General features: G+C 48.2%; 1 protein-coding gene across 1 annotated transcript in view; it reads right to left on the reverse strand.

Moving 5' to 3' along the window:
* The window catches only part of LOC126547361 (LIM/homeobox protein Lhx9-like), a 68,249-nt gene extending 58,288 nt beyond the window's left edge, over window positions 1-9,961 (reverse strand). The window contains exon 1 of the mRNA XM_050195338.3: window positions 9,605-9,961. The gene's annotated coding sequence lies outside the window, so the exon portion shown is untranslated. The remainder of the gene's footprint in view (window positions 1-9,604) is intronic.
* Between the last annotated feature and the right edge of the window lie 14,148 nt (window positions 9,962-24,109).

Raw genomic sequence — 24,109 nt, forward strand, 5'->3', positions numbered from 1 at the left:
ACAATTATTACACAGCAATAAGGCATGCATGTAGCCCTGTTGAACCACTGCAGATGGCTCCATCACAAACGGCGCGCACTAGCGATGTGACTTGTCCATCACGCTTGCCTTCAGCAATGACAAAAGCTGATCCACGGGAAGCGAATTAGGTTCACGACACCCTCGTGGCTTCTTGCACATAGAATTGCCGACGCCATGATGCCACGTGAACATGTTGCAGAATCGCAGCCGGTACCGGAATTGAAACATCTGCTGAAGACCGGAGACATCGTGTCAACCGCCGCGGTGACGCATGCATGCGGCCGGTGCGCTTTCACTATCGCACGAAAGGAAGCTGTTGCTTGCGCTCGAATTGTTGAAATGAATAATCACGTCAGAATCTGGCAAGTAAACACTTGGCCCCCGAGGCTTTCGTAACACGAAGTGTTCCGGGTGGAAGTTGGCTTCATCTGGATGAAATGACCTTTCGGAGCTCACCCGGCCGCGCAGTTTGCGTATGTACACGTGGCCGCTGGCTTCTGGCGCGCGGAACGTCGTATTTGGCTCGCGCCGCATACGACATCATGCGAGAACAGCTTTCGATTCAATTTTGATTGGGGCGTACAATTCGCGGAAGAGCGCTTGACGAAACGCGGCTTCTCGATTCTTGCGACGCGATATTCGTCGTCAAAGTTCACGCTTCGCGAGTCGCCCACGCGTCGGGTGCGCGCGTGTCTGTACAAGATATGCCCTATTTGCGCATCGTGCAGTTCTTCCATTCCGCTACGTCTTATCTCTGCGATCGACCACCGTTCTCGAGACAACATCTGTTCACGAGGGCATCGAAACGGCGGCAGCGAATTCAAATTTATTAAAGTGAAAGAAGGAGACTGCGGCGGCAAACAGGCGCTATTTCCTGCGGCCTTTTTGAGGAGCACGACTCAGCCCCTTAGGTCCCTGAATTCCTGCACAGTTCGGGTGTAGCTGTAGAGAAGGGTGAAGACTAATCAATAATAATAATAATAATAATAATAATAATAATAAGAAGAAGAAGAAGAAGAAGAAGAAGAAGAAGAAGAAGAAGAATGATGATGATTACAATGATGAACTCCACAACGTTCACTGTTCCTGTCTTCCCGACAGACTGACCATTCCTCTGACACTGGTCTTCAGAGGCATTATGCTGGACTCTTTCATGTGGGCTGAGTGATATTGTATCTTATAAGGTATTTCAGGTCCAATGTGCGCCAATCGCTTACTCCGACTATACAGGGTGTTTCACGTAACTTGTGCCAAGGAATTAAAAAAAGATGTGGTTACCCGCAGCTGAAATAAACCAACGGCATATGGCTTGCCGTCAAGTGGCACTCCTTAGAGTACTTTTTACACTCCGCTTAATTAGTTAATTAACTAAGATGAATTGTGCAAAATTTTTAATGTTCCCCTTTAGAGCGAAGTGCGTTTCGTTGCGTTGTAGAGGGGGTTTCACTGCATCCTCCCCCTCCCCACGTGTAGGGTAGCAAACTGGACTCAATCTGGTTAAACTCCCTGCCTTTCCTTTGCCCCTTCTCTCTCTCTCTCTCTCTCTCTCTGCGGAAGGGGTCCAGAAACGACCATCCAATTTTTTCGTGGCAACGCACAGCCGTGAGCAAAAGTATACAGAGCAGGCATTGCCTGATAAGGCCGATTTTTTCCTCTCCCTGTGAATCCAACTTGAAATTGAGCACTGCAGTCCAAACTTGGCGTCGTCAACTTTCCAGTGTAGTCGACAATTTCAGTTTATGCATATTAGTTACAAATCAGTTTAGTTTTTTTGGCGACCCTGTGGTCCGTGTACTTTTGCTCACGGGTGTACATGCTGCGTGGCAATATGTATTTGTTCTTTTTTTTTGCGTTTAAAGAAAGCGCGCGAATTATGAAATAAAACCACGTGACTGCGCTCGTGCGCTATCGTATTGCAGCGCTCTGAACCGCGCGTCGTGCGAAAGAACCGTGCGCGCGGACCGTGGCGAAGTGAGCAGCCGCGACTCTAGGCATCGGCTTCACCGTGCGTCAGCATCTTTGGCGATGGCACACGGAAAGGAGGCGCCGTCGTCCCTGATAAGCGATAGGCTCGACCCACAGTTGAGAGCGCTGCAGTACGATAGCGCACTAGCGCACTCACGTGGTTTTATTTCATATTTCGCGGGCTTTCTTTAAACGCCCAAAACAATCGTCACGCAGCATGTAGATTCCATCAAAAAATTGTATCGGTCGTTTCCGAACCCCCCCTACAACACAAAAAAATTCACTTGGCCCTTAAGTGAATATTAAAAATTTTGCATAATTCGTCTTAGATAATTCACTAATTAGGCGAAATATAAAAAAAAAAATACTCTATAAGGAGCGCCACATGACGGCAGAACATATGCCATTAGTTTCATTCAGCTGCGGCTAACCACTCTATTCTTCTTTTTTTAAGATCCCTTGGCACATGGTACGTGAAACACCCTGTATGCAGGCACACAGAATGTCACATTAGCTTGACTTTCCTGAACAGCTTGAACGCTGCGCATTAGTACACATCGCTGCTTTAATCTGTTTCAGAACCACCAATATACCTTGCGACGCGTCTGTATATTGCATTTTTCTTGAACTTTTTTGCTCAGATAACATAAAAGCGAGCTAAAGCATCCCGTGCAAGTTTTACAACGCTGCACAGGTGACCTTCAGTGCTACAACAAAATGAAGGTGGTCACATAAATGCACAATTAAGGAAAATAATATAGTGTACGTTTGAAGAGCAGGTGGCCTTTAAAGCGGCAGAACTAAAAAGAATAAAGCAAACCAGGATATACCGGGTGTTACTTTAAACATTAACATAGTTTTTTAAAATCCCCTGTGGCATTTGGAACAATCGTACTTATTGAGCGGGAATGCTCGAAGAGGCGCACGTAACTTACACTGGAAAGCAGTACGTATAATCAACTAATTAACAAAATTAAACGAATTAAGTTTTCAAGTAATTACTTTAGCGCACATGTTGCAATGTACAAATTGAAGCCAGTCATCTTAGTTCATTTCAAACCACATCCACTTCGAACGAATTTTGAAACCAACACCAATTTTGAGATAAGTGCAGTTACACCATGACGTAAAAATGGACTGTTGTTTCGCTTACTTTTATCTTAACAAAACGCATCATTATGCATTATAGCTGAAAAGTTGGTTGAACACCAATGCATTTCGCCGCACACTTTGGGAACCAATATCTCGAAGCTGGTGACATCCTCAGAATTCGTTCCAAGTGGATATGATTTTAAAAGTCACCGGCTACAATTCGTAACTTGCAACACGTTGCGTAATGTAATTAGTTTAAATGCTCGTTGGCAATATTTGTTAGTTAGTTAACTATTCTCTTATTTTTGCGCAAATAATGTATGCCTCTGAGAGTAATACAGCTCAAGAAGTAGAGGATTTTGCTACATGCCACGGGTGATATTTAAAGACTCTGATAATATGTCAGAAGGAGGAGGAAGAGGAAATAAAGAGAGATGGCAGGGATGTTAACCAGAAATGCGTCTGAATATTAATAATAATAATATGTCCGAAGACTGCAATCAACATAATGAGGAGTATCAGCTTAACCTAGTCGAATGTATCCCCCTATATATATATATATATATATATATATATATATATATACAGAGAGAGAGAGAGAGAGAGAAAATTACTGAAAGAAAGCAGATAGAGATAATTTCTCGAACACATTCTCAATAGCTACCGCATAGCAAGCTACATCAAAATACGATCTATAAGTATATCTTCGAGCGGTCCATAGCCATGCAAAGCCTCGTAAGTAGTCACACGAGGGGAGCAAATTGACAAAAACTGTCGGTCTATCTCACATACCGAACTGGGCCTAAGCGTCAAAATGCTTCTTTATTTCATGTATGGGAACCATACACTACGTGACGGTTTCCATACATCTGCACGTCAAGGTGACTGGGAAGCATTGCGATTACGCGGGAAAACAGCCAGCCGGAACTGCAAACATAAACTTCCGGGAGGCCATGGCATGCGGCAGGCTACGGGACTCACGCCGATTCCCTAGATGTCGCCTCCGCTGTAGTCATTATAAGGATGCAGTGATTGGAGAGACTTGTCGACTGTCGGGGCCCTGTGAGAACTCCGATGATCGCTGTTCTTTTCGCGGAACTATTGAGTACTTGTGTGTCCGACACTTCACGGGGAACATTCACCTGCTCGTCGATGACTGCACAGAGAGCAGTCATTCTGATTTCTCAACGTTTGGAAAGCGTCAGCTATTTCTGCATGAGCGCAGTGTTTGCTGTTGCTCCCGAAATGCAATGCGCAAACGAGGATGCTTTTTCTTTTTGCTTTTTTTCTCGCGTTCCACATCGCGCAATGCACATAGCGGGTTGCCGATCTGCGCGCATAGATTAAGGGACATGCGTTCGAGCCCAGGTGCCGACCCACAAGTGCGACTTCAGAACGCAAGACTTGCGCTGGACTTCACTTACTTTGTTTGGATTCTCAGTGGGCGCACAGTGCATGGCTGCGCGAAGGCGCACGCATACTGACTATGTGTCCTTCGTGCGCGAGGAGTGTTCACAATGCGGCAAGCACGTTAAGGTGTCTAACCACGTGAATGCATACTGACGACGTAATCTTCGCTTGGTGGCGCCGCCCTAAATATGAAATTGTTGTGCTCGAAACGGCAAGCACATAGAACACGGTTTCCAGGTTTCATGTGACTGCCGCTGAAGAACCGACGCCGGCCAGTCAGTCTGGCAGTGACGGAGACAGACAACAGCGGAGGTGCCGGCCGCTGATGAGAAACTCTCGTGAGCAAAAAAAAAAAAAGCCCATACATAGCGCCCAGTTGCACTTACGTATACATAACTCAGCTCTTTCGAATGATTCTTCATATCGAAGCGTGGAAATATGGCGTTGAATATTCTATTGTAAGGTGCGTTCAGCGGCGCAACTGATGCATACGCTGCATCGAGCCCCTCACTTGAACTCATCTCCACTGGCTAACAATGTATGAGCAGAGAGAATCACTCGACGATTGCATCAAGCTGCTCAAACTTCATTAGTTAGGTGTGGCCTGAATCGTTCAACGATTCTGGCCGTTCCCAAGTTTAACAGGACCTGTTTTCACAAAAAACTCCACAGCGATTTCCAATATAGTAGATAGCCTTGGTTCAAACAATCGGACGTACGCGATCCCGACTCAGAGGGAAATATCAGGAGCGACAAATGCTAGCACCATGAATACAATAAAGCAATAATAAACGTGTCATGGCAAGATGACATTCTTCTTTTTTTCCTTATAAGGCCAGCGTATATGGCATTGCGAACTTGACAAAATATGGCTTGGCGCGCTTCGGTCACTAAACCTTTGCGGTTGGAACGTGAAGGAGAAATGCTGTACTAAAGCTTTATGACCCTTCGTGGTTAACGTTATAAGCAGGATGCGATGTGGGGCTAGTTGATCCACGTTCGAAATGTGGTTCTGGCGCAAGAAAAAGTAAGCCGACGCCAACTTTGAGAGCCGCAACTCGCTTTCTGTCCCTTCTTTCCGCGTAGTTTTCCTTGCGCCCACATTTCAAGCATGTTTTAAGCTCTCGCGCTCCTCTTAATAAAACTCCTTATTGGCAGCGCACTGTTGCGCGGCCTCGTCGGCCAAATTATCGACAACCTTCGAACGCGTGGTACCAGTGCCGTAGTTTTTCGTTACAGCGAAAAAAATAAAATAAAAAAAAAAGACAGAGGCCGGAGCTGAGACGAAATTAAGCACAGTAAAAGACAGCGTACGAGGAGAAACAGATAAAGAGCACTCGTTTTCTTATTTTCGGCCGTTGTTTCTCCTTGCTCTTAATTTTGTCTCAGCCTTCGAAGATGGCCAATCTATAAAGCCCAATAGTCTTCACCAAGGAGTCAGGAGCGCCCAAGTGGAATAGGCAACGCAGTCGCCTCCGTATACGCTCGTCATATCTCGTCATTCCGCTGAGCAAAAGGCATGTGCTGTACCAAAGCTTTCTTTCATCATTTGTTAAATATGCTTTCTTATGTAAACATTTAGCGAACCATTGCCGCCTTTACCCGCCGCTGTGGCTCAGGGGTGAAGGCGGGCCGCTGCTCTGCCGCACGAAGTCCCAGGTTCGATTCCGGGCAGTTCTGGTGGGGGCGCAATGCAGAAACGCGCACGTGTGTGTATACAGGGTGTTATTATTTTTTTTTTCAGTTGCACCAAATTTCCTAAAGTTTGCTTATGGCAGATATCACAATTGTAACCCTTGATCTAAATTGCTTGATAAGCAGGCCGTTACTTTTACGAGAAATCAAAATATTCAATTGAATAATTCGCACAATTACGCTAATTGACTTTTCAATTAATTACTTTACGCCACATCTTTCAAATTACGAATTATAGCCGCTGAGCTCGCACGGCGCATCCACTTGGAACGCATTCTCTGGACAACACCTGTTGCGAGATATTAGTTCTCGAAGTGTCCGACGAAATGCATTGGCGTTCCAGCTACTTTTGTGCTTCAAAGCATCAAATAGCTGTTTCTTAAAAGAGGAACTGTAACGCCAAGTTAATCCAGAGTCCTCCAATATGCGGTGTCCAGGCCTCATAGCACGCTGTGCAGTTTCGGGACGCTAAACCCTGCAATTAAGTTACCTTGATTACCACAGTACCGCTAAACTGCTACCGTCCTTGCACGGCACATATACACGCAGTTCGTGCGTGCGCATGTGTACCGTTAACGTATGGAAGGGGTGGCACCAAGATCGGCACAGGGTGGTAAAGGTACATGCTGAGTGGTTTTTATGAGTGTACCTTAACTAAAAGCCGCAGGGTTTAAACGTTGTTATGCGGAGCAGGAAGAGGGCAACGGATAGAAGCTGTTCACCTCACATGTTGGTAAGCATGCAGCTGTTGATGCATCAGGAGATAGCGAAGTACGTATAAGCGCGACTAGAGATGAATAAAGCGCGTAACTTTAGCAGTAGTCATTAATCTTTTTTTTTTCCATCCCAGTGAAGCGCCGCACGCTGTAGTCTGTTCCGACTTGAATATTTCTGATGCGTGCCATTACCGGTTATCCCTAACAATACGATATATGATGTTGCAGGCTAGACGTGAAAGGCGCAAAAATGATTGAAACGTTTTTTTGTTGAGGGGAAGAGTGCGAAGGATCACTTCGTAATTTTGCATCACTACCTAATTTATGAAACGACCAGTGTCAGTCACCTATTCCATCTTTCTTTCTTGTTTTCACCCTCTATCTTCTTGCTTATTCTTGCCGCGTAGATGTCAACGAATTGCACAGGTCACGTCTTCCTGATCACCGATATCAGTCGCAGCCGGGCATGCTACATCCAATCTACAAATATACTGTATTCCCCTATTGCATGCGCCCTCGTCAGTTACCATGCTCCCAGTTCAGAACAAACATATTATTCTTGAAGAGAAACGATGCGAAAGCGAAGAGGGAGGCCCGTGTGCGACCGCTGCTAAACATGATAGAAAACTGGGTCCGTGTTCGCGAAAAGTTCATATGTTAGTTAATTTCGTAAGAACCATCGATAGCCAGGATATTATTAATGAATGCGGCCGACCAGCCAGCAAAAGATCTTATGATCCGAAAGCTTTGTAAATGCTGGTGCTTGGTTCCGTCCCACAGTCGTGCTTTGTACCGAGGTCTCCGTTGATGCTCAGACGCTTTACGAGACGTTGCAACATGGTAACGGAAATGAAGAGCCGCCCGCATGGAAACACCGTAGCAGAGGGCCGAATGCATTACATTTTTCAGAGCTCTAATTATAATTACCGTTACGCCATTTTCGCCTCGCACAAGGCGGGATCCTTGACATGAGCAGAATACATCATTAATGTACAGATGGCATGAAAATTACGATACCAAAGGGCGCACGCATATGCCCGGATGGGCGCGGATGCGCGCAAAGCTGGTTTCGCGTACAAGTGACTGTTCCCTCGTATAGGGTCTAGTCACTGGTCATGATAGCCGCTGAAATGGCAACCAAGGTACCGGTCTAAGACAGACAGTAATCATACAGCAAAGTCCTTTGCGACTGGCACAGATTTCAGGTTCGGTCATCACCCGCGATGCCCGGAAAGGTAATGAATGAGCAACAAAGGCCATCCCTGTCTGACTGACAGGTGCGAGTTAGGTAAAAGTGAGACATAAACTTGTACAAAGGCTTTTACCAAATAGTCTATTATGTACGTCTATTATGCACGATAAGGTCATTGCTGCGCGGACGCTATGTGCGTTTAGCTATCCATTGAGCGCATTACGGCTAAAATGTCTCGTACGACGACGGGTGTTCAAATTGACGGATTGGAGCGTATGTAAGCAAGAAGGCGCGGCAACTGCTCTTCGTCGTGTACACTAGAGCTGTAGCCCGGAAAGTGCAAGATCGTTTTACCCAAAGCTTCCAGACACCTATACTATGCAGAGCGCGCTGTTTGATACATGGCGTTCACAACGTGCATGAGCATGCACTTTAGCATGCACGCCTTACGTGCGCGTTGTAATACAGCTAAATATATGCCTATAGAACGCAACGGGGGAAAGCATGATCCGGTGCGTTAGTGACATTGATGTCATCGACGAAAAAAAAATATATTCATTTTGAAATGACACCTAAAGGGGACATGTACAGTTTTGGGGACAGTGATTTGGCCCTGTCGTCATCATACACATGTGAAATTCCAACTTCACAACAAATGAATGTTTGATGTTAGTCGGCTTTCTAACGTGAACAGTGTTTCGTGTTGTTTTGGGCGAGCGTTCGGTTCTCGAAAAATACATGAATTCGGAGGAGCATTAGAAAACATCCTCATTCGCAGAGAAGGCTATAGCGTTTCATCGGGGTGTCGAAAGCAGGGAAACTCCATCTCTTAATTCGTCTGTATAAGCGCACAAAGCTTTTGTCGTTCCGCGGAACTGAACGCTTGATGCCTTCTACGATGTATGGTTGCGTCCTCTATGCGCTCGCCCCTTAACAGCGTACGCCTACACCACGCTCGTGGAAAGAGCACGTAAATGTTCAGTGCGGAGCAAGTACGAGTACGAATGTTCGCCCTCTACCAAACTTCAGTAGAGAGCGCGGTCGGAAGGCTTCGGTAGCCGCAATACCGTTTTGCTCCGTCTGTCTATAGGGGGGGGGGGGGGGGGGGGGGAATGGGAGGTTGCGGACAAAATAAACTTAAATAAGAAGAAAATTGAATAAATAAAAATAAAGACGGAAGGGAAAGCTTACCTTGACTTACAGCTACATCGTTCGGTCGTGAAGCATTTGAAAGGTGAGAAAGACAAGCGCTCTGTAACAGCTGTTAGTGAGCGCTTGCGCAAATCTCAACTTCGCGGATTTATAGCACTTGGTGCAACGTCGGCGGGGATGAAAGAGATGACGAAAAGCGAGGAACAAAAGAGACAAGCAACACGACAAAGCGCGCACCGACGATACATCGTTGATGAACGCCCGTGCCTCCGTGCTTGCCTCGTTTGTCCCTCGAGCGGCGCGAAACCAAGCACAGCGACAACATCCGAGCATCGCAATCAATATCCAATGCAGTGCCCACCTTGGGGCGAAGTATCCAGCGCTTCCCCCTTGCGTCGCGGCACAGCGAACGTCGGGGCCGACGATGCGCTCGTCGCAGTCTCCGTACGCGCACCGCGCGGCACACGACGACACCGAGGCCTGTCCGGCGAAAGTCCGGGGCGGAGAGAAGAACGCTTGGCGATCGATGCCGATGATGGGTGTCAGCTGCGCGGAGGGGATGGGTAGGCAAGATGAGAGGCGAGTCCCACACCACCAGCAGTAACACGGCGGAACGGGAGAGCGAGCGCTGGCGGAGGCAGCAGCAGCAGACGGCAGCAGCGGCGGATCCAGCGAGGCGGCCGCGCGAGTCGGGAGAAGCGGCCGCGGCAGCGCCCTGGTCGCGAATAAAATCCCGCCGGCGCGCTCGGCCCAAGCACCGCCTGCCGGTGGGGCCGCGGGAGCCGCGAAGGAGGGACTCTCGTCACGGGGCCCCCGCCCACTTGGCGCGCGGAGAGCGGCTCTGTGCGCGCGCTGCCGCTTTTCGAGGTTCTTGCGCCCGCCGCTGCTTTTCTGCTCCTGCGGCTGCTTGCTTGCTGCTGCACCCCCACCCGACTTGCAGGGCCGAGGGGGAGGCCCTCTTTACCCTGCACTCGGATGGGGAGGGTGCAGACTGCATATGCCACCACTTCATTTCTCGGCGCGCGCGCGCGTGTGCGTGCCTGCCTGTCTGTTAGTACACGGCCTTTTCTGCGTGCACAAACCCCGACTGTGGTTATGTTTATCTCCCTCCTCTGGCACGTCCGTGTCAGTGTACTTTCAGGCCTGTCGGCACTTCTTCCTCTGCAACGCTGGTTGACACGGCCGCCCCGGTTTCGTTGCATCGAATAACGCTATTTCAAATTGATTCAAACACTGGGATGCGTTGGTGACCATTTGCAAAATGGGCGCGTTCTCTATTTCTCTATTTGTATTGATTTGCGTACTTCAACTGGCTCAGGAAGGAAGCAACATGGTCTTCAGTTCACGCGTCGAAGGAACTATGCCGAGCTCTGAAAAAGTTCCTCTGAAGATTAAAGTCATTGCAAGTTTTGGTCGTCGTTCGCCAGATTACACCTTGCCAATCGCTTATTGATTCTATGAAGCCGCCCATACCTAAAAAAAGGAAAAAGTACCATTCGTTTTTTATTGTTTCTTTTTATTAGAGAAAACAAAAGCAAGAATGTTTCTTTGGTGCCCAACAGCGCTATATCTGCCGGACTCTTCTGTATCAGACTCCATCGTATTTAAGAGAATCTACCATACATGCTTCTGCACGTTTTCAGCCCGCGAAATAATATAGCCGTAATTAGTCCCTTTTGTATTACCTCCAGTTCTTGGGATCGCCACTTTTAGTGGTATATACAGTAACACCCCTGGAGCCGTGTTTTGGAAGGATTCCAATTATGTCCAGGAGTAAGGAGCTTAGATATACCAGTAATCAGAAAAGAGAGAGAGAGAGAGACAGACAGAAGAAAGGGGAAAGACAGGGAGGTTAACCAGAAGGGAAGGTCCCGTTTGCTACCTTATGCTTGGGAGAGATGGGAGGGTGCGGTAAAGTGACAAGAAAGAAGAGATAGAGAAATAAAGTGAGCACAGATACACAGTCACAGTCGGTCCCTGTCACTGCATACAATCACCGCAAAGCAAAGTAGCACTTGTAGCACTGTAAACATCAGTTCAGGCTACAGACGCTTGTCGAATTCTGTTGCCTTTAAAAACTGTAACAGAGCCCTCGTCGGCCTCAGCTGCGATGGCTTGTGATGTCGGCATTCTAAAATGATTCCCTCTTTTAATGTTTTTGGTCCAAGCGCGCTATCGCGACTGCGAGCGATCGCCGCTGTAAATGGTAGCGATGATGTTCACAAAGACGGTGTTGAAAAGACTCCTCGATACCACAGTCATCACACAAGGCGTCGTCTGCCCAACCGATTCGGAAAGCAAAGGACTTCGTAAAGGCCACTCCTAGCCATGTTCGACAAAGCAGGGTAGCTTAGCGTCGGCACAGTCCAGCTGGGATGCGAAGGCGAAGAGTAGAGCCTTTGTGGTGCAGCCGGTTACCTTGAAAACTTCGTGTGTTCCAAGTGGAGAACGCGATATCCTGGATGAGCATTTGAAATTTTCTAACGGCACCTGTTCTTGATATCGGTATCGACTCCTCTTCGTCACATTGAAGAGCTGACCGAGCAGCGTTATCGGCGTGTTCGTTACCTATGACGCCGCACTGACTTGGAAGCCACTGAAATATCGCATGGTGGCCTTTCTCGATCAAGGTATGTGTTAGTTTTCTAATCTCGAATACCATTTGTTCATGTGGTCCATGTCGCAGGGATGATAGTAAAGACGGCAGTGCTGCCTTCGAGTCAGCGAATATTGACCATCTTCAACGTTGTTCTTGGCTGACAAGACGAAGTGCAGCGGGGAGAGCTGCAAGTTTCGCAGCCGTCGATGTCGTTGGGTGACAGGTCTTGAAACTGATGGCGGTGGCTCTCACTGGGAAAAACACGGCTCCAGAGGAACACTGGAAAGTTGCTGATCCGTCTGTATAAATATGTACGTGGTCGGCGTACCTCTCGTGCATAAGGAGCAGAGTTAGTTAAAGGGAAGCTGAAGAGTCTGTCGAATTACTAGTGTTGACGTCACGAGGCGCCCGACCAATCACAGGCGGAAACGAGACGCGCGAGCTGGGCGTGTCCGCTGCTGCACTTTTCGTCCAAATAAAATATATTTGCGCTTTCTTTCGCTCAATTTCGATACGATATTCGAATTCGGAGGGTTGAAAACCATTATGTACAGATAATCACTCATTTTTTCTGGAAAACCTTTCAGCTTCCCTTTAAGAGCAGGTCATGATAGCTCAGAGTTTTTTCTGATCCCTGGTATGGTGAGGTGCACGGTAGGTCAAGCCAAACACCATGGAGGAATCGATGACTTAGTTGCGGGGGTGAAGCCTGATGGAAGGCGGGTGAAATAATCCGAAATCGTAATACAAAATAATGCCTCCGGCTTTTCTGACGGTAGTGTTTCAAGATGATGGGAACGGGGGCTCTGGCAAAGTGCCTAATGTCGGCATACCGGAACAAGCTCAAACCAAGATAAGCTCTGAGAACCCGAGCTTGAATAGCCTGTAGAGCACGAGCACGTCCTGCAAGTGTTGGTCAGTACGGGCAAACTGTATCTCATGAAGCACAGACAGAGAGCCCTGTGCAATTGCAACATTGCGTGCACTGACATTCCCCAAGTCGTCCCGCCCAGAAACTTGAAAAGACGGGAGACAACTGTCAGGCACTGTTTCAAGTAGGTCAGGTGCGGGCTCCATGAGCGATCTCTGTCACTGATTATACCAAGAAATCTGTGAGTCTTCTCATAAGAAATGATCTGAAATGGCATAGGGTGTCAATGGTTTGCGAGTGAATGCCACTAGTGCACATTTTACTGACGAGATTTCAAGACCTTGGTTGCGGAGGTCTACAGCTGTCAGAGTAGCAGCTTTATAAAGTCTTGCACGTATCTGAGGACGTGTCACACCTGATGTATACTGTAGACATATGTCGTCTGCGTACATTGATATCTTGATCGCTGCTGTCAGATGTTCAACGATACCAATGAGTGTGAGGTGTAATAAGGTAAGGCTTTGCCCTCCGCCTCCGCCTTAAGAAAGGCCTCGGTAGGTGTAGTGTCATGATCTTTTAGCATCACCGGTACACTCAAATAACGATCTTATAAATAGGTAATTAGAGATTCATTGAAAAACTCGGCCCCCAAGGCCTACCATATCAAGAAAATTGAGAATAGCCTCGTGAGATACGTTATCGTATGCCCCTTTGACATCTAAGAACATAGCTGCAGATAATGTTTTACTTGACTTTTGACGCTGGACATACGTAGCGAAATCAACCACACTGTCTATTGACGAGCGATCTCGACGATATCAGCTGTAATTTGGGAACATGTTGTAGTGTTCCAGGTACCACTCTAAGCAGGCAAGGATAATTTTTTCATTATTTTCCCCACCTGGCAAGCGCTACTGGGCGGTATGGGGTAAGTTCAAGCGGAGGCTTGCCGTGCTTCAGGAGAGGGACCAAGCGGCTTGTCTTCCATTCTTGGGGAACCATGCCACCTTGCCAGGATACGTTTTAGAGATCTAACAGTTCTGTCCAGCGCATTCACTCAGGTTGCACAAAGCGCGCTATAATATTTCCTCTGGGCCTGGGGATGAAGAACGCCTACATAGAGCAAAAGTCACCTCAAGTTCCTCCATTTTGAAAAGAAGGTCCATGCGGCAATCACGTGAAGCAGGAGTGTAACGCAAGAGAGCCTGGACCGGTTGCTTGGCCAGCGATCCTTGCTCAAAAGTCTTCTGCAACCTCAACATCCAGCCGCCTCTGGAAGAGCGCCAGTGCTTTGAATGGGAAGCGTTGTTCAGGGAAGGAACGCAGACCACGTACGGTTCTCCGGATGTGGGAAAGTGACTTCCTGGGGCCTAGTGACTGGCAAAACATTGTCCAACGTAGATATGCTAATCTATCCATGCGACACTTGACTTTCTTTTGTATTCGCCTGGCTGTGCTAAGCTCACGGATGGATTTCGTACGCCAGTATCACCGCTCCTCACGGCGGCGAAGCAGTGCACGAAGCCGCTCCAAATTTATATACAAATACGTGTGCTTAGACGAAACCGTGAGCGTGGATTCTCGCATTGCACGCTTGATTGCTTCCTCTAGTACAGAGGACACGCCTTCTCGGCAAGGATCTTCCATAGGAGAGGAAAATGTAGTCCAGTCAATTGAGTGGTGTTCCGTGGGAAGAACCTGGGCATCCCTTTGATAAGGTACGTGGGAATGTGATCACTCCCGTGGGTCTCGTTACCCAAAAACCATTTCAAACATCTTGTGAAAGAGTTGGAGACGAAAGCTAGGTCAAGACAGCTGCCATAATTCGTGCCTCGTAGGAATGTTGGGCTGCTGTCATTCAGCGGTGAAAGGCCATGGCTGGTAGCGAAGTTTGCTAGTCTTTGTCCTCTTGAATTTGTCCTTGTGCTTCCCATGCCATATTGCACGCATTAAAATTTCCATTGATGACCCATGGAGCTGGACACGCCATCAAGATGTTTGTTAATGTTTTGGAATCAAAATTGCTTGAAGCCGATATATAAACACCTGCAAGTATAAACGTGACTTTGCCCTTTTTAACTGTTAGGCAAACATATCGATTGTCATCGTAGAGGTGGTAGCTGAGGTCACGACGAATACGAAGGATGACTTTGCTGCATGATGCAATTGTTTTGGACATAAAAGCTTCATATCCCGCTAATCTGACTGGTTTTGAAACATTAGGCTCACATATCGCAATGATTGGGAACATATTAGTGTATATGAACTGTAATGAGCGTCATCAAAAGGTCAATGAACTCGCTTACCTGAGTGGATGGAAAAGCTATAATATAGATGTATTCGGCAGAAGATGGACGGTATTTTATTTGTTTGTTTTTGCAGCGAAGCTGTATATGGCTAGGGCATTTCCGTCGTCCGTCGTCTGTGAACAAACCGTGAACTAGTTCGTTGTCGCCCCTCGGCGCAACTGCGCGAACGCGCTTGTGCCACTGCTCAAGCGTTCGTCGTCTCCTTCCATAGCTGGCTCCGTTGCCACTCATTGCTTAAGGGGGTATGAGCCATTCAGCGGCAAGAGGAAACCATCATCATCACCATCATCATCATCAACACCACCAACAACAACAACCAATATCATCATCAGCAATGGCTCGAACATCATCGTTTTCTTTCACACCTGGCTCCGTAGACGCTCATAATTCCAGCGTTATAGATGTTCATCTCTCTTCTGTCGTCGTAATGGGGAGGCCGCATTAATTTTTTTAAAATTTACGGTGGTATGAACCATTGCTTAAGGGGGTATGAGCCATTCATTGTGTTACGTGACGGACGCATTTAATAACAGAGGTGATGCGTGAATGTGTGTGCGTACCTATCATTACGATGACCACCCACCAGGACAATAAATATGTTCGTACCCTTGTTCAAAATTCTATGTCGCCTCCGTGTCCTGTGCTAAACAGCTTCGCTGGTCATCCACTTGAATGGCTCATACTTTGTTTTCAAAGAGTCAGATAATTTCGGTGTGAGGTTGTTTTGCGTGTAAGGGTGCTTGCCGTGTAGAGCAGGCACGGCCTTTATGCTGTGGACGACCTGAACTTTATTGCCGCTGTGGTTCCGTCGAAATCAGTTTGAAATATTGCAAGTCATCAGAAATCTAAAGTGACATATTAACTTCGCGTACATCGGGTTGAATTCAGTGAGTGGGCTCCTCTGACTGCGGGTCCTAACGTTTCACCGGAAAGGACTCACTCTAAACTTTTATTTCGCAGTAATAAGACTGCCACTATAGTTGTTACGGGGACGGGTTTCGGCGACCTTCAACAGCGTCTGCTTGGAGCTCGAGCCAGGTCGACCACCGGAGAGGGTTCGGTAGTGAAGACGAGGTGATGTAAAAACAGATAACAGAAGTTTAATAGATCATTACAGGTCAGCGGTGCGCTCCAAGACAAAAAGTACATAAACGCTCGGCGTGCGTGCTCCTGCATGCAAGGTCAGAGAAGATGTGTCTGTGGCGTCTCGCTGGCCTTCTTATACCTTCACCAACCGGGCAACCACATTCTTTCTTGCACCCTGGTAGAGGGCCTTGCTAGCACACTGGTTAACCCACACAGACGAATAAGGAGAGAAACCACTCCATGACGCACAGGTGGTGAGCGTAGGTCACATCGGGCAGGCTCACATAGAGGTGCACGGGAAGGAGACCACTCCTTAGCGTATAGAGGCGGTGAACGGAGGACAGAGGAGAGTAGGATTTGCACTGGTGCATAATTCCGTGGCAAGCACCCGACGGACAAGCCCTTTCATATTGGCAAGCGTGACGATTAGGCCCGCCGTGTCTCAGGCGTTTGGCATCCGTTCTGTTCATGGCCGCACAAAGTGAACCATAGCAGCAGCTATAAAGTCAGCCGAACGTTAAACGAGCATCTAACTGTGCCCAAGAGTATTTTAGGCGCCCATAGCAGTCCTCGAAAAGTGATCCGAGTGGTGACGTGCAAAGCTCCACCGCACATTGGAATCAGCTCGTGAACCCAAGGCTAACGAAACCCGTGCGGCTTTGGAAATTCTCCGTAGGCGTATAGTGAGCCTTCAGCTATAGTCGCTGATTGGCTCAAAGAAACAACATTGATTGCGGAGTCGCAAATTAACGGCTACTCCTTGGTCGTGTTATGGTGAACTATATATAGTTGGTCGAATGATCACTTTCAAGCATTTTCCAACAGCGTCTTATTTTATTATTATTTTCTTTTTGTCGCGACACGACGAAAGAAAACAAACGTACCCAAGGTGCCCATGCAGCTAACCTGAGCCAAGTTTTTAAAATATGCCAGTACACAATAATAGGACGCTGCTAAAAGCATGTGGTTGTAAACGCCTACATAGAGCATATAAAAATCCTTTGTGTATGCTGTGTAACTGCGTATTTAGTCCAAATTAATTAGCAACTACTCCAGACTTCACTTGGAGCAAAATTTCTAATTATAAAGCTGTCGAGCGTTCAATGAAACGTATATTTCCCCAAAGTTTGTTTGTTTGATTATTTATTTATTTTTTCTTATAATGGCAATAACTTTTCCCGCGCCCTGAAAGGGCCCGGGATATAACACACACACGCAAAAAAAAACGCCCCCCCCCACACACACACAAACACACACACACGCACGCACTAACACACACACACATACACACACACACACGCACGCACGCACACACGCACGCACACACACGCGCGCGCACGCACACACACACACACACACACACGCACGCACACACACACACACACACACACACACACATACGCAAGCACGATCGCGCATGCACGCACGCATATTAGAGAGCTTTAGTTTAGGGGACGCAAGCGGCTTGCGTACGCAAGAACTATAGGGGCGACGGTACTGCGCATATGAAGACCGCTACGTCTACTTGCGTCCTTGGGTTGTTGGGGCGGCCTAAAACATCGCTGCCCCTAAGAGATCGCGTTACCCACGTGACTCTCGCGGTGTACGAGAACTTACGAGAAGCGAGACCAGCCAAGTCAAGCCGCCCGTCCCGCTACACAGACGGTGAACATGGCTGCGCCGGCGAGGACGTGTGCACGTGTGCATTTCTCGGCCGACGTGGTAAAGAAGCTGGTCGTAGAGCACACCAGCACACTGTCGCCGCAACGGCGGCATGTCAACATTCGCAGGAGACTCTAAATAAACAAAACACGGACCACAACGCATTATGCTGCACGAGACGCCTAACTACAACTACATTATAAATGTTTTGCCTAGTGTCGACAGACATCATTTTTATACATATATTAACTGCTTTTAATAAAAAATAGTTTAATTTACTTTACTTCATATGCTTGATTTCATATTTCGAAAAATAACGCAGGAAGGATCAGACGTTGATGGTGCTGCGAGCGCATGCGACCTCAGTGCGGCTTGCGTTTGGGGCCACTAACATATAACCTGTGTCTGCTCGCGTACCCAAACGCAAACGCACCCAATCGCTAGAGGCCCCAACGCCTTGCGTACCCTAAACTAAAACTCTCTATTACTATGGACAACCGCACGCCAAGTTTCATCCTAGACGCTAGCGCTCGTTTCTCCCCTGGCGGAACGATTTCATCTCCAACGGGTGGAGTTTCCGCCGCCTCTTCCTTCCACGGTCGCGCCCGCGTACAGTTCGCGCTGCGCGCGAAACGTCTCTTGTTTGCGACAGCGCCTCTTCGGATGACCGGAAATTATTATTGTGCTGTTAACTGTCACGACAGCAATGTAAACACGAAAGTGTTTATGCCACCAGTGAAATTCTACCGATTTACAAGAAAATGGTACGAAAAAGTCAGACGACAGACATGGATTACTGCGGTGCGCCGAACGAAGTAAACAACTGGCAAACGAAGCGAGCTTGTTCATTGATCACTCCTGAGTGTATGACAGTTTTTATATGTAACCCACATGAATTTAATAATTACTCGGTACATAATCCTTTTATTCATATAAAAACTTTCAGTTGTTCGACCAGCGCTTGTCCTGCCTTCTTTCTCGTGTTTCGTTTGTATGTGCGCTGCCTAAGAATGGAAACCACTTCTGTTGCATGCGCTAGCAGTGGCCGAAGTTCACGCGTGCCGAGAAATCGAATATGTGCACGATGCATTGAACATGACCGGAGTTCATTCCTGTATCACCATTGCACCGATCAATCGAGTTACTGGACGATACACGCGCGCGTCTTGGTCGCGCCGGCATTGCTGAAGCAGAAATGATTACTAATATACTTTCAAGTTCCGTCTCTTGAGCACTGTTAAAAAATGGCCAAGCTATTTACATTGCTGCCTCTATTCTATATTGTAGGCGACGTAGAAGTGAAAGTTGTGTGCGCATGTCGTACTTGTGCTATGTAGCGATATATTTTGTTTATTTCCGCACAGTTTCGATGGAAGTCCGTTGTCGCCATCAGAGAAAACACGGATTTGTAGCAAACGTTTTGTGAGAAACTGCAAAAGTGACTTTAGCTCGTATGTGCCGTATGTATGTGCCGCATCGTATGTGCCGACAATTTTTCCGGCGGCACATACGATGTCGTTTCCAATTACCTGCTCAGCGTCACTTACATAGCTAAGCAGACGCCGCCATTTCGCCGCATTTCAGCCATAAAAATAATCGTCAAGCGTACCGATCTTCTTAAAGGCAAATAGAAGCGTGTACAGTCTGTTTCACACTTAGGGGAAAACTCGGAACGTATTGCATCGCGATTCGGCAAGCAATGAAGTCGTGCGGCGGCGACAGGCTCGAGCAGGCGCAGACGCTCGAGGGGCGGAGTCATGATCTGCGTCGTCTGCTACGGCGGCGCGCGCTGGCCGCATTGTCGGGAAGCGTGCTACTTACTGTCAGGGGCAGTGCATCGATTTCATCGGTACTGCGGGAACTGAGCTGATATTCTTTACGAAGCGTTGTGCGACGCCAAACTCTGAGCCTTCATTGGCGATAATGGAGTTCCACAAACTTCTTTTGACAGCATGCTTCGTTTGTTCTTTCGAAAGGCCGGGGTACTGAGCGCGTGCACGTATATTTCTTCACTGTGTGTGCTACCGTAATAAACAGCGACAAGACGCACCAAGATGTGTGCGCAACGTGCTCAGTCTTTATTTGACTCGAAAGAAAACAAAGCACACAATGATAACTATGGCGTCGAACACGATTAAACAAACAGGAAACAAAGGAATGTTTTAGGTTAGAACAATGAGCTGGAAGTGATTCTTCTCGAGAATGAATCACTACATTAGACAGACCCTGCCCGCCGGCGGGGAATTGGACACGTCACGCTCCGAACTTCAGTTAGTATCTCGTCATGTCCCCAGCGGCAGCGATGACAGCGCTCATCCTGGAAGGCAGTGAAGTGTAGAGTGACTTGATCAGGGATGTGTTCATTCGCAGCACGTCTCAGTCGCTGACGATGGTGGATCGAAGCCTATCCTCGGGGGACTGATAGAGGGGATCGTGCGCCAGCGATACTTTCAACGAGCCCTAGACATTTTAAATGATGTTGGCGCCGGGGATTGAGGCGGCCACTCCAAGATAGTGACGGCGCGCTCTTCCAGCAGTTCTTGCACAACACGAACAGTCTGGATCGGTGGCCTATCGTGTTAGAATATGCAGTCGCCTTCCAGGAACGGGCCATCAAGAATGTATGTAATCAGTATGTCGTCTGTGACTGCACTGCTCCTTTCAGCGATGAACTTACCTTCGAGGCGTATCAGTGGGCGTCGAACAACGCTTAGTAAAGAATACCGGCTCATTTCACGCAGTAACGATGAGATCGGCGCACTGCAACTGACAGCAGAACGCTTCCCGACAATGAAGCCAGCGCGCGCCGCCGTAGCAGACGACGCCGTTCAAGACCCCGCCCCTCGAGCGCCTGCGCCTGCGCGAGCTGCTGCCGCCGCCTGACTAAAGCGCTCGCCGCATCGCGATGCAATGCGCTCCGAGTTTTCCCCTAAGTGTGAAACAGACTGTACATCGTCCTTCGAATAAAACGTCCACGCACACACACGTAGGCACACGCCGCGCACGGTACGAAACGTGCCCATGCACGCAGTGCAAGAGACAATCAAGGCGGTGCGAACGAAAGGTAGGAGAGGCGTACCACCCACTAGTTGAATTTTGCCCCGCATGCGGCGCTCTCAACGCCGGCGCAGCACCGCCGCTCTCGGTGCCGTTCTTGTCTATGGGCGTCTTGCGCTGGAGTTTGAGGTATATTAGCGGCGCCTGGTGGCGGCACGCGAAACGTTATCTGGGTAGTACCAGCTTGGGTAGTATTGAGCCCTGGCTGTGGCGAAGCACGTTTCTAGCCCGAATTTTGCGTCGATTCGCACTTTTTTCTGCCCTGTTGCGAGTGTGTAAAAAAAAAAAAAAAATTAAATTATGGGGTTTAACGTGCCAAAACCACTTTCTGATTATGAGGCACGCCGTAGTGGAGGACTCCGGAAATTTCGACCACCTGGGGTTCTTTAACGTGCACCTAAATCTAAGTACACGGGTGTTTTAGCATTTCGCCCCCATCGAAATGCCGCCGCCGTGGCCGGGATTCGATCCCGCGACCTCGTGCTCAGCAGCCCAACACCATAGCCACTGAGCAACCACGCCGGGTCGTGTGTAAAGGCTCGTCACTTCTCATAGACCACGCCGACCACGCTGCGAGCTCGTCGCAGCCTATAGTTTAACGAAAACGGACTCTCCGTGAGACGTAATGCTGGAAGCAGAAGGAATCGGTGACGCCGATCCGGAGAGACCTAGCTCAGCCTCGAAAAAGCGTCACCGTCGTTACTTCTGTGTCGTCGGCTGCCATGAACAAGAAGGCCTGAATCCCAACATCAGATTCTACTGTTTTCCTTCAAGGCCTCACGAAGCGGAGCGTCGAGCGCGCTGGTTAGCTGCAGTTCGTCGCGCTGGGTAAGCGAAACTTCGCGCCATGCTGACTGCTTCGCCTATCCCGAACCTTGCTTATCTACGTTCTAAAATTCGGTCTTTTGCACCTACAGTCCCGACGGCAGACCGACATAGCAGCAGGCATGGCTGGTGATTCACGGTTCGAGACCCGGCCACAGCGACAATTAACAATTCGACCCGTGAGAAGTGGTGAAGTGGTGCGTGCAAATGAGCACAAATGGTCGGGCTGATTCGGTGACAATTCACTACCCCACTACGAGCAGCACAGGTTAGAGAGTTAAATGTGCTTACCCTTGACCTCAAGCCAGCACGTTGAGGCAGCGCAGCAAGGTAGTATTGATTGCAGCACATCGATGTTCGAGCGCTGTCATTAAAAGCTACATCAAGCGAGCAGCGCACGAGCTCGCGCGATTCGCACGTACGTTACTGCGAGCTCATAGCATTGCATCACTTATTTACCAGTTGCTAAAGGGAGAGATTGCCGCTACTCTAGTGCAGCAGGCATAACTACTTGTCTAGCGGCATGCAGTCAACAAAGCTTGCAGGAGGCCTGCCGTTTCGCGGCATGTCGAAAGACCGCTGCCGTCGCGGCGCGTACGATCGTGCGCTCGAGCAGTTCCGTACCCATGGTGTCGGCTTATCGCTGCTGTGAATTCATTTATAGCAAGCATTTCCTCGCGTTTGTGCGCCTGAATCTAGCAGCGTGCAATCCTTACCTGAAGTTCAACTTCGTACGCGACTCGCTTCACTTGCGATTGACACCGCGCTAAAACTTCGCCGCTTATTTCTTGAACGGCGTATACGTATTCGGCGTTGAATAAGTTATTGCCTTTACGCAGCGTGCCACCCCTGAAAGAAATCTTCGGCGCCCAATATTCGCTGCAAGCCGTGGCACAACAAAACCGAAAGTGGCGGGTCCATATCGTAAACGTGCTTTCCGAAGCAGACGACCGAGCTTGGTACTACCCAGTTGAGGACAGAGGGCGCTTTTTAGCACCATATTCGCAGCGCCCCCTACGCAATGCAAGAGCCCTATGCCCGCTTGTGCGGAACCGTAATGCTCTCAAGCGTGACGAGTGACAGCGGTTTTGACGCTGTTCGTTCATACTTATTCGTTATAATGGTGTGATGGGCAATGAGGATTTTGGTTTCGTCAATCTGCTAATCGCTGTCATTAACTGCCCTATTGCTTACCGCAGTACAAGTGAGAACGACCAAGACCGCTGTCGCATCGCTGCAGTATGACATTCTGAGCGCGCTATAGTATATATAAAAGCGACATTCGCTTATGCGTGACAAGTTTTCCGCCCAACACGGCCACTCGTTTTCGAAGTCCTGCCTCTGCTGTAACGTGTTGCCCAGGGTCCGGACGCGCTCACCACTGAGCATTCTTTGCGACTTATAAGTTATGCGGCGGTTTGCGCGTCACGCTGAATCGGAAAGCGGGGATGTCCGCGCGTGTATTTCGGAGGCCACACCAGACAATTCTGTAGAATGGGCGAAGAGGAAGTGTTGAGGAGACTGCGGTGGGATCAGTCGTGAGGAATATTGTTTTATATTGTTTGTTCATTCTCTCTTTCAAATCCTCTGCATTGAGGTTCAGATACTGGGACGTTTGCATCGCCATTTGTGAATACATATCCGTGACACAAGAACGCCATGATAATTTCCCGAGACAATCATTGGAGCTTAAAGTTCTTTCATATTGGTGAATTGGGAAGGACAGAGGAATTGAAACGCTACGTTTTGGTCCATGATGCCGTCATCGTCATGCTGCTGCTGCTGATGATGATTTCAGGAACATGACAACCGTGAAAAATTATTTAAAAAGTGACCCGAAATTTCACTAAAATCTATACAGAACATCGGAAGAAAGAGTACCATGATCCGTATTCTCTTCGTAGAGCGACTGCATTGTCTAGTTCTCCTTTACATCACGACTTGCATCACTCACCTCATTCTTTACATTAACGTCCTCCATTTCTTCCACAACTGTGTCAGTAAGAGCCTGATCACTGCAGTTTATTGACCTTGGTCTCTCCTACAGTACGACTAAAGGTTCAACAAGTTAGTAGGAATTTATGTTACTCAAGGCCGTCGACTAAGACGGACACAAGTAGTAACGCAAACACCACGAAAACGCCGACTATCAATTACAGAGTTGGTGAATGAATGCAATGAGCTCCAAAGGTGGAAATAGGACAACATTGAAGACCGGAATAGGGCTCGTCTGGCCTTCAATCCTGTCCTCGTTTTCCTTCTTGCGCTCTTTTCATTCATAATGAGCCAACTGCCAATTTTGTAGACCAAAGAGTTCTGTTCAGAAGCACAAACAGGCGTGCCTTATGGCCGAATCATGGCGCATCATTTTAGTTGTGGTAGCACATGCGGAAGTCAGCCCTCGATTATCTTGGACAAACGGGAATCTTCCGCGAGTGCCCGCATGTTCTTATGAAT

Source organism: Dermacentor andersoni, chromosome 1, assembly GCF_023375885.2.
Source record: "Dermacentor andersoni chromosome 1, qqDerAnde1_hic_scaffold, whole genome shotgun sequence".
Lineage (NCBI taxonomy): Eukaryota > Metazoa > Arthropoda > Arachnida > Ixodida > Ixodidae > Dermacentor > Dermacentor andersoni.